At 37.6% G+C, this 12,943-nt stretch overlaps 1 protein-coding gene across 4 annotated transcripts in view; it reads left to right on the top strand.

Moving 5' to 3' along the window:
• The window catches only part of pak5 (p21 protein (Cdc42/Rac)-activated kinase 5), a 204,203-nt gene that overhangs the window by 39,915 nt on the left and 151,345 nt on the right, over positions 1-12,943 (top strand). The window contains exon 1 of one of the 4 annotated variants that reach the window (XM_062044971.1): positions 1,479-1,691. The exons of the other annotated variants lie outside the window; for them this stretch is intronic. The gene's annotated coding sequence lies outside the window, so the exon portion shown is untranslated. Of the gene's footprint in view, positions 1-1,478; positions 1,692-12,943 lie in introns of those variants that run through there. 4 annotated transcript variants of the gene reach the window in all.

Genomic DNA, 12,943 nt, shown 5'->3' with positions numbered 1-12,943 from the left:
CCAGATTTCTTTAAAAAAGCGAGGGGGGACTGGGTCTGTGGGACAGGACGAGGGTTTCAGTTTGTGGACTATTCCTGTAAGCTCAGGCATGGACACAGGCTCAAACTGACTAAACACAGCCGAGCACTGAGTGGCCACATTAAAACTCAATGGAGAGCGAGAAAGATTTGCCCGAATAAAAGCAACCTTATCGTTAAAAAAGGAGAGAAATTTTTCACATGTTTCACTTGTCATCTCCAGTAAAGTGGCTGGATTCGGATTAAGAACATAACTAATAGTATTAAAAAGAACACGTGGCTTGCTGATACTATTTAAAATGAAGTCTGACAGATATTTTGTTTTCTCAGCTTTAACCACACTTTGATAGTTCTGACAGTTTTCTTTTAAAATTTGATAAGAAACCTCCAAGTGATCCCCTTTCCACTTGCGCTCCGCCCTTCGCCACTCACGCCGAGCTGTGCGTGTGGTTTCATTGAGCCAAGGCTCCTGTTTTGGCTTTGGACGTATAGCTCTGAGGGGCGCTATACTATCCAGAACCTCAGAACATGTAGAAAGAAAAGAGCACATCAATTGTTCAGTGTCTGCAGAGTGTGGTATACTCTGCATGGACACAGTGAATAAAGGGGAGAAGGTGGCTGCGGTGTCAGACCTAATAACACGCCCATGACGCACGGCAAGTGGTTTCACATCAGGGTCCAAACTTAAATTAAACATAACAGGACTGTGATCCGAAAACACAGCATCACCAACAACGACATTGTCAACATTAAAACCATGAGACAATACGAGGTCTAGTGTATGCCCACGTTCATGTGTGGAACCAGACACAGACTGTATAAAATTAAAAGAGTCAATGACATTCAGGAAGCTCCTGGATAGAGGTTCGTCTGGGCAGCAGGTGTGAATATTAAAGTCACCAACAATAAGAACACGATCATATTTGGGCAGAATTTCGGCCAGAAATTCAGAAAAGTCATTTATGAAGTCTTTGTGGTACTTGGGTGGTCGATAAACGACGGCACACAGGACGACATACGAAAGACCCAGCTCAAACATGCATAGTTCGAAGCTTGAAAAGGAGGATTGCAGGCGGATCTGACGGCATTTAAAGTCATTTTTAAAAACGACTGCTAATCCTCCTCCTTTTCGGCCAGACGACCGCGGAGAATTAAAATACGAGCACTCCGGTGATAAAAGTTCATTTAGAGGAGCGAACTCACCAGTTCTCAGCCATGTCTCCGTCACACAGAGGAAGTCCAGTCCGCGGGAGACTAATAAATCCTTCAGGATAAATGTTTTGTTTGTCAAGGATCTTGCGTTAACAAGACCGAACTTAACGGGGGCCGGCGCGTCCAAGGCCGCTGCTGATCCGGGTGGGGCCCGACACAGAGCCCGCAGGTGGCGGGAATTCACTCCGCACCTCCGGGGGCGGGGACAGCAGGAGCGCGGCGGGCGAGCTTCCCCCTGCAGACCGACGACAGGAACAATCCAGGACCCGGCGGGATCCAGCAAACGTGGGTGCAGGAAGAAACCAGGTACCGATCCATACCTCCTTCGGGAAGCCACGGAAAGCCGGGCCAGGAGTGCCCTAACTTTCACCAGCTGGCCGCCACGTTTACCGCGGCGCCGATGACGCTTTCGCCGGGGGAGAGGAGCCAGAGGGCGAAAAAGGAAGGCAGGAATCCAGCCAGGTGAGAAAGCTGACTGGGACGTCGTAAAACTAACGTCGAAGTTGATCATATCCGTGTGAGAGGGACAAAGATCCAACAGCGTTTGGCGGTCATACACAAACAGTGAGTTGACAGGTACAACAAAACAAGCAAAGCTGACAGCGAGAGACGGCAAGCCTCAGCACATACTGGCGCCATCTTGGATTCAGCCAGTCAAACGGTATACAAACTGTACATTGACTACTTGGCCATAGTCATTTCTTCTTTATTTTGTACTTTCCTATTCAGCAGCAAACTTTAGTCCAAGTTTTGTTTCTAAACCAGTCTTTGCATTTTGTAACCCCTTTTTCTCCATGCGCCCCTCCTAGAGTGGGTTTAATCCCCTAATGTCGGTTTGAGTTTGAGTTTGAGTTTGAGTTTATTTCGAACATGCAAGCATACAACATGATACATCACAATTTCCAGTTTCTCTTTTCAACATGTTCGAAAAGGAGTAGGAAGAAGCAGAGCTTATTTAATCCTACCCCTTTTCTTTACATAACAGTTGCTGAAACTTTTTTATTCACTTCCTGTTCTCAATTTATTCACAATAAACTCCATAGGTAATCACAATAAAAATAAATAAATAAATAATAGTAAGAATTTAATAATAATAATTGGTGAAGTAAGTCATATTTCATATGATGAGATAAGTAAGATTACTTTAAGAATGAATGAATGGATGGATGAAATAAATTGAGAATGTTTGTCATGGTTCTTCTTCTTTGTACTTTGTAAACACTTTAAGTTTGAAGAGTTTCTTGAAGTGTATCATATTAGTACATTGTTTGATTGCTTTGCTTAATCCATTCCATAATTTAATTCCACATATTGATATACTGAAGGTCTTAAGTGTTGTACGTGCGTACAAATGTTTTAAATTACATTTTTCTCTAAGATTATATTTCTCCTCTTTTGTTGAGAAGAATTGTTGTATATTCTTGGGTAGCAGGTTATAGTTTGCTTTGTGCATAATTTTAGCTGTTTGCAAATTCAACATGTCGTGGAATTTCAGTATCTTTAATTCAATAAATAAAGGATTTGTATGTTCTCTATATCCAACATTATGTATTATTCTAACTGATCTTTTTTGTAACACCGTTAATGAATGAAGTGTACTTTTGTAATTATTTCCCCATATTTCTACACAGTAGCTCAGATATGGTAACACGAGTGAGCAGTAGAGAATATGAAGTGATTTTTTGTCTAGAACATGTTCTGCTTTATTCATTATTGACGTGTTTCTTGCTACTTTATGTTGTATATTTTTTACGTGAGATTTCCAGTTCAATTTATCATCAATCATTATACCTAGAAATTTGGTTTCATTTACTCTTTCAATTTCTATTCCGTCTATTTGTATTTGTGTTTGACTTTCTCTTCTACTGTTACCAAATAGCATTATTTTAGTTTTACTAAGATTCAACAATAGTCTGTTTTTGTCAAACCATCTTTTTAATTTGTTAATTTCTTCTGTTATTATTTGTATTATCTCCTGTGTGTTCTCTCCTTAACAAAACGCTGTTGTATCATCCGCAAATAATACTAACTTTAAATCTTTTGTAACTTTACAAATGTCATTTATATAGAGATTGAATAATTTAGGTCCTAATATTGATCCCTGAGGTACACCACAGGATATATTTAGCGTTGTAGACATGTGTTCGCCTAGCTTCACGTATTGTTTCCTGTTCGTTAGATAACTTCTTATCCAGTTTAATACCAACCCTCTGATGCCATATCGTTCTAGTTTTTTGATTAAAATATTGTGATTAATTGTGTCAAATGCTTTAGTTAGATCCATAAAAACAGCTGCTGCACATTTTTTACTGTCTATTGCATTGGTAATTTCTTCTGTAATTTCAATTAAGGCCATTGAAGTTGAGACATTAGCTCTGTATCCATATTGGTTCTCTTCGAGTATTCTATTTTTATTTATGAAACTCTCTAATCTGTTATCAAACAGTTTTTCAATGATTTTAGAAAATTGTGGAAGTAAAGAAACAGGTCTATAATTTGTAAATTGATGTTTATCTCCAGTCTTATAAATTGGTGCAACTTTAGCTATTTTCATTTTGTTTGGGAATGTACCTGTTTGAAATGATAGATTACTAATATACATTAATGGTCCTGAGATCTCTTCTATAACCTTTTTTATCGTTTCCATATCAATTCCATTACAATCAGTTGAAGTCTTAGATTTACATTTTTTCACGATTGTAACTATTTCCTCCTATGTCACATTACTGAGGAACATGGAGTTGGGATTTCGCTCTATGGTATCATTATAGTCCTCAATTGGAACTGGGTCTGGAATCCTTTCTTCCAATTTTGGTCCAATATTTACAAAATAATTATTGAAGCTTTCAACTACTTCCCTTATGTTGTCATTTTTTTTATTTCCGTGTAAAAAGTATTGAGGGTAGTCCCTCTTTGTGCCATTTTTAATAATGCTATTGAGGATGTCCCATGTTGCTCTCATATTATTTTTGTTCCTGTCCAATAATTCACTGTAATATTATTTTCTACATGATCGTAGTATGTCTGTTAACTTGTTTTTATACTGTTTGTACTTAATTTCTGCCTCTATAGTTCTTTGTGCTATACATTCTCTATATAGTGTATTCTTCTTCTTACAAGCATTTTTTAGTCCTTTTGTCATCCATGGTTGATTATTCTTTCTTTGTTTATTACTGAGTTGTATCCATGGACAATGTTTGTCATAAGGTATTATGAACTTGTTTAAGAAATGTTCATATGCTTCATCAACCTCTTTTTCCTTGTACACATTGTCCCAATCTTGCTTTTGTAGCTCAATTTTGAAAGCAGTCATCCTCTTCTCTTTGCACAGTCTTCGAAATGTCCTTTTGTCTTCCATGTTCTTCTTGTAGTGTCCATCATATATTGTAAAAACTGGCAGATGATCACTAACGTCGGTTATAAGTAGACCACTTGTAGTGTTATTGTCAAACTCATTGGTAAAAATATTATCAATAAGCGTGGCACAGTGTGCTGTGATTCTGCTTGGCTTTGTGATTTTTGGATATAGACTGATGCTGTACATTGTATCAATGAAGTCATCAATAGACTTTTGCTTGTTAGGGTTCAATAAGTCAATATTAAAGTCACCACATAAGAACATTATTCTTTGACCATTATCCATGTAAGTAGCCTTGATCCATTCTTCAAATGTTTCTATACTTGACTTAGGTGATCTATATATACAACTCATGAAAATGTTTTTGCTTTTTTCCTGACATATTTCAATGGTTATACATTCTAAGATATTATCTATAGCAAATGACATGTTTTTTACCACTTTGTAGTTCAGGTTCTTCATCACGTACACAGCTACTCCTCCTCCATTTTTGTTGGTTCTGTTGATGTAGTTTAGTTCATATCCCTCCAGATCAAAATCTATTCCTTTTTTATCATCAATCCATGTTTCTGTGACAGCAATCACTTTTAATGGTTCGTTGATGTATTCCAAAAAGTTCTTAATGTTGTTGTAGTTTGCATACAAGCTTCTGCTATTAAAATGAATAATTGACAATTTGTTATCGCATGTAATGTTGCTATTATATTGATCATCTGTATAATAAAAACAATTATTACTGATGTGGGAGAAAAAATTTGTATCTGGATCTATATCATTTTCCAAATCCTGGTTTTTGTAATCTTTGTTACAGAAATTTTTTAGTTCCATATTTTCTTGTTCAACAATCTTTGATGTTGTTTCAATAATCTCAATAAGTGTAGGTGGATGCAATCCTGAATGTAGGTCCTCTTGTTTAGTCGTCCTTTGGAACATAGTAGTGTCGATGCTGAATTTGGGTGTTTGTTTTCTGTCGGAGTCCATTATCATCGTTGTTTTGGTAGCTGTGTAAACTTTAAAAATTGTCCAGGTCCTTGATGTAATGGACAACAATTACTCTTGCTTCTGGACCTCCATTCAGCTTGATGTAGATTTTACAGTTGATGCTCCAAGTTCCCTGAATTTTTCCCTGCTTTCTCAAGTCGCGTGCTTTCTTGGCGATTCCAGCATTGCGTTTTGTGAGAGGATCATTCATGTACACATTTGTTCCCTTCAGCTTCTTTCCCTGTTTAGCAATGCCATTTTAGATTTTCTGTTTACGAGTTTCACGAGCACGACTGGAGTGGCGTTGTTGTTTCTTCCGTTCAGTGGGATGCATGTTTCGATGGTATTAATGTCAGTTTCAATTTCCTTTGATTGCAGAAAGTTGACCACTTGCTGTTCTGCTGAGATCATATCCATTTCATCTGGTTCACCTTCATTATTCACAGCTTTCGCATAGGATCTTGGTTTAATTCGGTGCCCAGTCACGATGATATCATTCATTCGTTTGTCCTGATCCATTTCATCTATGATATTCTTCAACATGTTGTTGTCTTCTTGAAGGTTCTTCATTCGTTTGCCCATTTCAGTGGCTTCATTATTTCTTCTGTTGTTCTGAGATTGCAGATTTTCTATATTTTCCTGCAGACTTTTCACATCTTGTTTGTGTTCTGTTGTTACTTTTCTCAGATATTCTTTCAATTCTTTCATTTCTTCTTTCATTTCTTTCATTTCTTAGGGGCTGCACTAGACGCTTGGATTGTCTTGGGTAGAAATTGTCAGCTTTTTAACAGACGCTTTACAGTACCCACGTACAATCATGTACCGGTACACAAAACGTGTACGGGCTACGGACACACATAACGTGTTATCTCCATGCATCAGTGTGTGAAGTCATGTGGACCGGTATGAGTCTGCGGCTCTGAGCCTCAAACCGTAGCACAGCTGAGCTCGAACATCTCCACTGGGATCCTCTAATCGCTTCACAGCCCGAACCTCTGGCCAGCGGGCAACTTTGGAATTGAAGCAGACGGCTTATATTTTTTATGTTTACACTTGTAATTTTCAGAGGAAAAATTACATTCAGTATTGTTATGTTGGCAATGATATTTTAGGCTTAGTTTAGGCATTTCTGAAAGTGAAATAGGCGTTTTTATCCCTGCTGGTCTTTCGGGCTTTTATTTGTACGAGAGGACTGACTTTAGATGTTTGGTATGTTCTCTAGTAATGCACTTTCCCGCTAACGTTGACACATGATGAATAATACATAGCCTTTTACAATGCTTCCAAAAATAGCTGTGAAAATGTCACGAGAGCGAACAGCAACCAGAATGTGACTTTTTGTCCACTATATTGCATGTGTGGTCCAAGCCAAAGGTGTCCACTGCTACCCGCTTTGTGGCTGTCAGAGCAGCTCTTCGCCACCAGGCCGGTTGAGCTGACAAGCAGCAGCCGAGTGACACCTGAGCAAAGAGCAGCTGGAGTAGCAGCAGACAATGTTGGGTGGTGGCCTTGGAGTGCCCTTTGAAGGCAGGGGTGTGTTCTAGGGTTGTACTCTCCCTTTCTCACCTTACGTAGCACTCATTTCATAAATATTTCTTCCCCTCTTGTGCTTTTAGAGCCCACTAAGAAAAGAGCATCATCCTACCACTTAAACCTTAAAGACACTGGTTTTGCATCCGTTTTGGATGGTATTTTTTGAAAGAATTACCCACCTCACTGTTGGCTATTGAAAGATTAATGGTCCCTTATCGTAGTATTTTTTCCTGTCTGAGGTCCCAGAATAATATGTTCAAAATGAACTCCGTCGAAGCCTGTCTACAACAGAGCTTGTGTCTTCAAGAAGCTTTTTTTATCCACTTGTTACATATAGTCTGTAACTTGTCCAGTTATGCTATATTTTACTTGCAACAATGTAACATTAAGAAGTAGGACACAAACATTAACATTAGGGTACTTTTCATTACATACATTTGAACTGATACGGTACCAATTCCCGGTACCTGGGAATAAATACCGGTACCCAACTGTATTAATTTTTAATACTTTTGTGTCTGCTCATTTGTTAATAAATGTTAATTTGTTTATTAATAAAATCTAAATAGTTGTATTTACCATTTAACAGCAATAGATGACAATGATAATGACACTGTAACCGTGCTGTACAGCTATATCTTGTTTTCTTACAATTTTAAGTTGCATTCATTTCAGTTTGACCTATGTGTGTTGCCGTAACCTGGACGTTTTCCAATACCATTGTAAATGTGCCAGTCTTTTATTTTGTTGAGTACAACAACGTGTTTATACTGTTTTGATTTGATACATTTTATTTTAAATATGCAAAAAACAAGAGCAAACCTGATCCAATACAGTGCTATAGCCTTAACAGCCATTATAACAAAATGAAAACAATGGAGTAATAAAAATGAAAAAATAAACAAAATGAGCAATGGACTTTTTTATTTAATTGTATTTATTTATTTTTTGACATATTTGAAAAGGAGTGAGAAGAAGTTTACACTTATTTAATACCACCCCTTTTCTTTAAATCCTAAATTACTCTGAGCTAGAACTACCTGTTCACTCAAACTTAATTAACTTGTATATACATAAATTATAAATATATATACATATGCACACTACACACATACACAGCCACACCATTACCACTAGTGATCTTGGAAATGGCATCATGCCACAGCAGCAGCACCACTGCCTCAATGGGCAGCCCCACACTCTTCTGTATCAAGCCCCTTCTTTATCTCTGTACATCTGTAAGTATTGTACTTATTACACACTAGCTGTTTGATTGTAACGTGTATCTTAGTTGTAGTCTTCATTACCAAATTTGGACATGTTGAAATCGCCATGTATAATTGCTAATGCTAATCAAAAGCATACATATGGCATATCCAATTTAAATTAACATCAAGCTAGAGCAATTTGGAAAGTGGAGCCTTACTTTTGATAGCTTTCTATTAGGCATGCTTGCTTCGTTGGTAGAGGTGTGTGATATTAACATATATATCGCAGTACAACATAAAAATGTCTATTGTACGATATAATAATAATAATAATAATAATAATAATGAATTGCATTTGTTACGCACTTTACATTTGTTAAAATCTCAAAGTGCTACAAAGTATTAAAAATAAAAATAGAAGGTAAGAATATATAATAAAAAATTAAAATAGAAATGAATCATGACACACACTAGATAAAACAGAAACATAGATAAAGTAGAAATAAGAGCCTGAAAGCACTGGATAAAAAAACAGATAAGCAAGCAGTGCATTTAAAAACAAGAAGGCAGAGAAATTAGATAAAAGCTGTGCTAAAAAGGTGGGTTTTTAGTCCCTTCTTAAAATGGTCGACCGACTGTGGTGCTCTAAGATGGTCGGGGAGAGCGTTCCAAAGTTCGGGAGCGGTCGAGCAGAAAGCCTGGCGGCCCATAGATTGTAACTTTGTCCTGATGGGTTTGAGGAGGTTAGTGTTTGAGGAGCGGAGGCTGCGGGTAGGGGGTTGAGGGGAAACTAGGTCCTTGAGGTAGGAGGGGGCGTTGCCGTAGATGCATTGGTGAGTGAGCAGGTTGATCTTAAATTGGGTCCGGGATGCAATAGGGAGCCAGTGGAGTGATTTGAGGATAGGTGTGATATGATCACGCTTGCGCACTCTCGTCAGGATCCTCGCTGCGCTGTTTTGAATGTACTGGAGCTTTTTGATGCTCTTTTTGGGGACCCTGACGAGGAGTGCGTTGCAGTAATCAAGCCTGGAGGAGATGAAGGCATGGACGAGTCTTTCAGTGTCGGCTAGGGTGAGTGAGGGGCGGAGTCTTGAGATGTTGCGGAGGTGAAAGAAAGAGGTTTTGCGCAGATAGTTGATGTGGGCTTCAAAGTTCAAGTGGGGGTCCATTTTCACTCCCAGGTTGGTCACAACTGGGGAGAGTGGCAGGTCCTGTCCAGAGAAGGTGATGCTGGTTATGGGGCATGTGTTGATCTGGTGTGGGGTGCCTATTTTCATGACCACTGTTTTTGAGCTATTGAGCTGCAGGAAGTTGATGCTCATCCATGCCTTTATCTCCTCCAGGCAGGTGGTGAGAATGGAGAGGGGCGTTGGAAATGAGGGTAAGGTTTGCATTGTTTGCAGGTAGAGCTGTGTATCATCAGCATAGCAATGGAAGGAAATTCCATGCCTGCTGATGATATGGCCAAGGGGTAGTAGATCCAAGGTGAACAGGGTGGGGCCGAGGACAGATCCCTGGGGTACACCGCAGGTGACAGGCAGGGTGCGCGAATGTGAACCTCCCAGGGAGACATATTCTGACCGACCGGAGATGTAGGACTTGAACCACTGTAGTGCTGTATTGTTGAGACCGATGGTGGATTGATGGCGACTGATTAGGATGTTGTGGTCGACAGTGTCAAATGCGGCTGTAATAGATATAATTATCTATTGTTTATGTCAAAATGTTGGTGTTTGGGCTGTGGCTAATGTAACCGCAGAAACACTGCAATTTTCACTTAAAATAAGTTAACGGCAAGAGCCGGCAGGAGTGTATATGCAACAATGCACAGGTGGAAAGCACAATGGAAGCTAAACCAACAAAACCCAAAAAGGAATTGGTGCCAAAAAGAGGGGAAAGTACTCTTTTGTTTAAAATAAATAAAATCTGACACCGACCAAACAACTGTCCGATAATCTACAAAACCGGCTGCCAACAAGTCGTTGCTTACGACTTCCATCCATCCATCCATTTTCTACCGCTTGTGCCTTAGACATGTCTTTTCTTTTCTATCACTTGAAAACACAACATGAAGAACAGTACGGAGACAGTGTTAAAATGCAAAAAAATACTAACGTTACCCCAAAATCACTGTGATGAAATTAAAAGCACACTAACGAGCCTAACAGAATGTATGTCCAATGGCACAGTCTATTACATGCAATCCCACAGACACCAAGGAATTACCGAAGCAATCTCTAAATGTATATGCGTAGACATAATTCTCGTATACACTGTCAAAAAGAAGGTCTGGTACTAACGCTTATTGGTTAATTGTTGTGTCCTTTTTTATGTATAAAATGTGTTTTATAAATAAAAGTAAAAAAGATAAGCAAAATTGGCATTAATTTAATTTGTGTTTAAGTATAATTTTAAGAAAAAATACTATTGTGATATGTATCGTTATCGGGATATAAAATTACCTATATCGGGATATATTTTTTCATACATATCGTAATGTACTATTTGTTGACATGTAAAATTGCAACATTGCCGAGAGGTGGCTCAATATGAACACGCATGTTTGCCCACCAAGTGCATAAGCCATTGCCGAGTCTGCAACCGGATGTAATGTCACAGGCAACAGAGGTATTGGATTATGGCATCGTTTGATTTTATGTGAAGCTCTAACCGGTAGTACCGACGGAATGTGGTCAGTACCTATAAAAGTATGAGATTTGGTATCCATCCCTAATTAGCATACTGGAGCTATGGGAGGTACACGCTAACAGTATGCTCACAGTTTAACAACAACATCATGCTGGGTTTTACTGAATAAAAACAATGTAATCCGATTGCTGGGTTGCATATGACGTCACATCCGTTTTTCTTCTTCGCGGCTTAATTCGCTCGATGGTCAACCAGCTTGAGCGTAGCATTAAAATAAGTGAGAGTAAGTGTTGAGTTTGAGCAGAAAATGTCGTATTGCTGTTCTGTTCTTGGGTGTTCCAGTCGTTCAGATAGAGAGATGGGAAAGAGTTTTCTTAAAGTCACGAAATAAGTGGTAATAAAGTCAGGGAAAAACAAAAGTACATTGAAGGAAATTGCTTTTAAAAATATCACTTTCATCATCTTGTGGAATACAATCAAACTATCTCTGCCTGTGTCTGCAGTGATCACTTTGTAAAATGTTTGTTTGAACATTTGGTTTGTTTGAGAAACTTTCCGTGATGCATTCAAGTTTATTTTCTTGTATATTAGTAGTGTTTGAGAGCAGAACTAAACGTAAAAAAGGACAAGAGATCACATTAGTTCGTGTTTGCTATGCCTAAATATAACTACGAAGATGATTGTGCAAATAAACTAATGTCATTTTCTAGTAATAAATATTGTAAGTGTTGGGACAAGTGATAGAAAATGGATGGATGGATGGTCCAATCAACCATATTTTGCAATTTTCATAGCAAACATTAAAAGCTTAGTTGTTGTTGTAGGAAAGCCATTCTTTATTCGACACGGATGACCGCATAATGTCTTTGGTGCTATTTGTTAGCATCAAGAAAATATCCTTAATAGTATTAATAAACTAGATAAATAAATCTCTCGTATATATATATATATATATATATATATATATATATATATATATATATATATATATATATATATATATATATATATATATATATAATATGTCAGCATATTTATGTGTCCTTATCAAGATTCAGTATATGCTGTTGAGCCTACCTATTTATATATATATATATATATATATATATATATATATATATATATATATATATATATAATTTATTTATCCCCTTCTAACTTCATGTGTAATTCATAAAATGAGTCCAAATTCACAAGTTTTGTTGTAGATGATGCTACTTATGTACATAATATACCACATGATGTTAGTGCATCAGTTGAGGAAAATGAGTAAAGTACATTAGTAAGATCCTGTAATTTGATTTTGATATTATTAATTTCATCATCTGATAGATACAAAATTAACACCAATGGGAGCATTTTAAAACTCTGCCAGACTCAATGACACCTATTATTAATTATGATGAACATGATCACATAATTTATTCAGAAAGTATAAATTACGACAAACGAAGATAGACTACTATTAACCGCAACATTTAAGTGTAAAAAAAACACATTATGATTTGTACATTTTTTAGAATGTGCTTTTTTTTATTATATTTTTTACAAATAATTTGAAGTTATTTTTATTTTGAAGTTATTTTGCCATGATTTTACAAGTCCGGCCCACTTTGGAACAGATTTTCCTCCATGTGGTCCCTGAGCTAAACTGAATTTGACATCCCTGCGTGCAGAGTCATCTGGCTAGGGGTAGATCAGAGAAAGTATAATGTCCATAAGGAAGGAGATTTATCCTTCATGACATCATGAAAAGTCACAGGTTCCTCAAAAGTGGACCAAACAAGCGAGGGTGTTGTTATATTATTCAGTTTTTTGCTCATAAGCTGGTTATAGGGACACATGTTACTGTTGGAACACCTTTAAAATGTCACTTTTGCATCATAGTGGACCTTTAAGATTCCTCCCTCCTAGCTTAGCTTAGTGCAGGGGCCCTCAAAAAGCAGCCAGCGGAAGAACTAAACCTGTTTACACATTATGGCCCA

This window comes from Entelurus aequoreus, linkage group LG04 (assembly GCF_033978785.1).
Source record: "Entelurus aequoreus isolate RoL-2023_Sb linkage group LG04, RoL_Eaeq_v1.1, whole genome shotgun sequence".
NCBI lineage: Eukaryota > Metazoa > Chordata > Actinopteri > Syngnathiformes > Syngnathidae > Entelurus > Entelurus aequoreus.
Note: the sequence above shows the minus strand (reverse complement) of the source record. Positions and strands in the feature narration are given on the sequence as shown.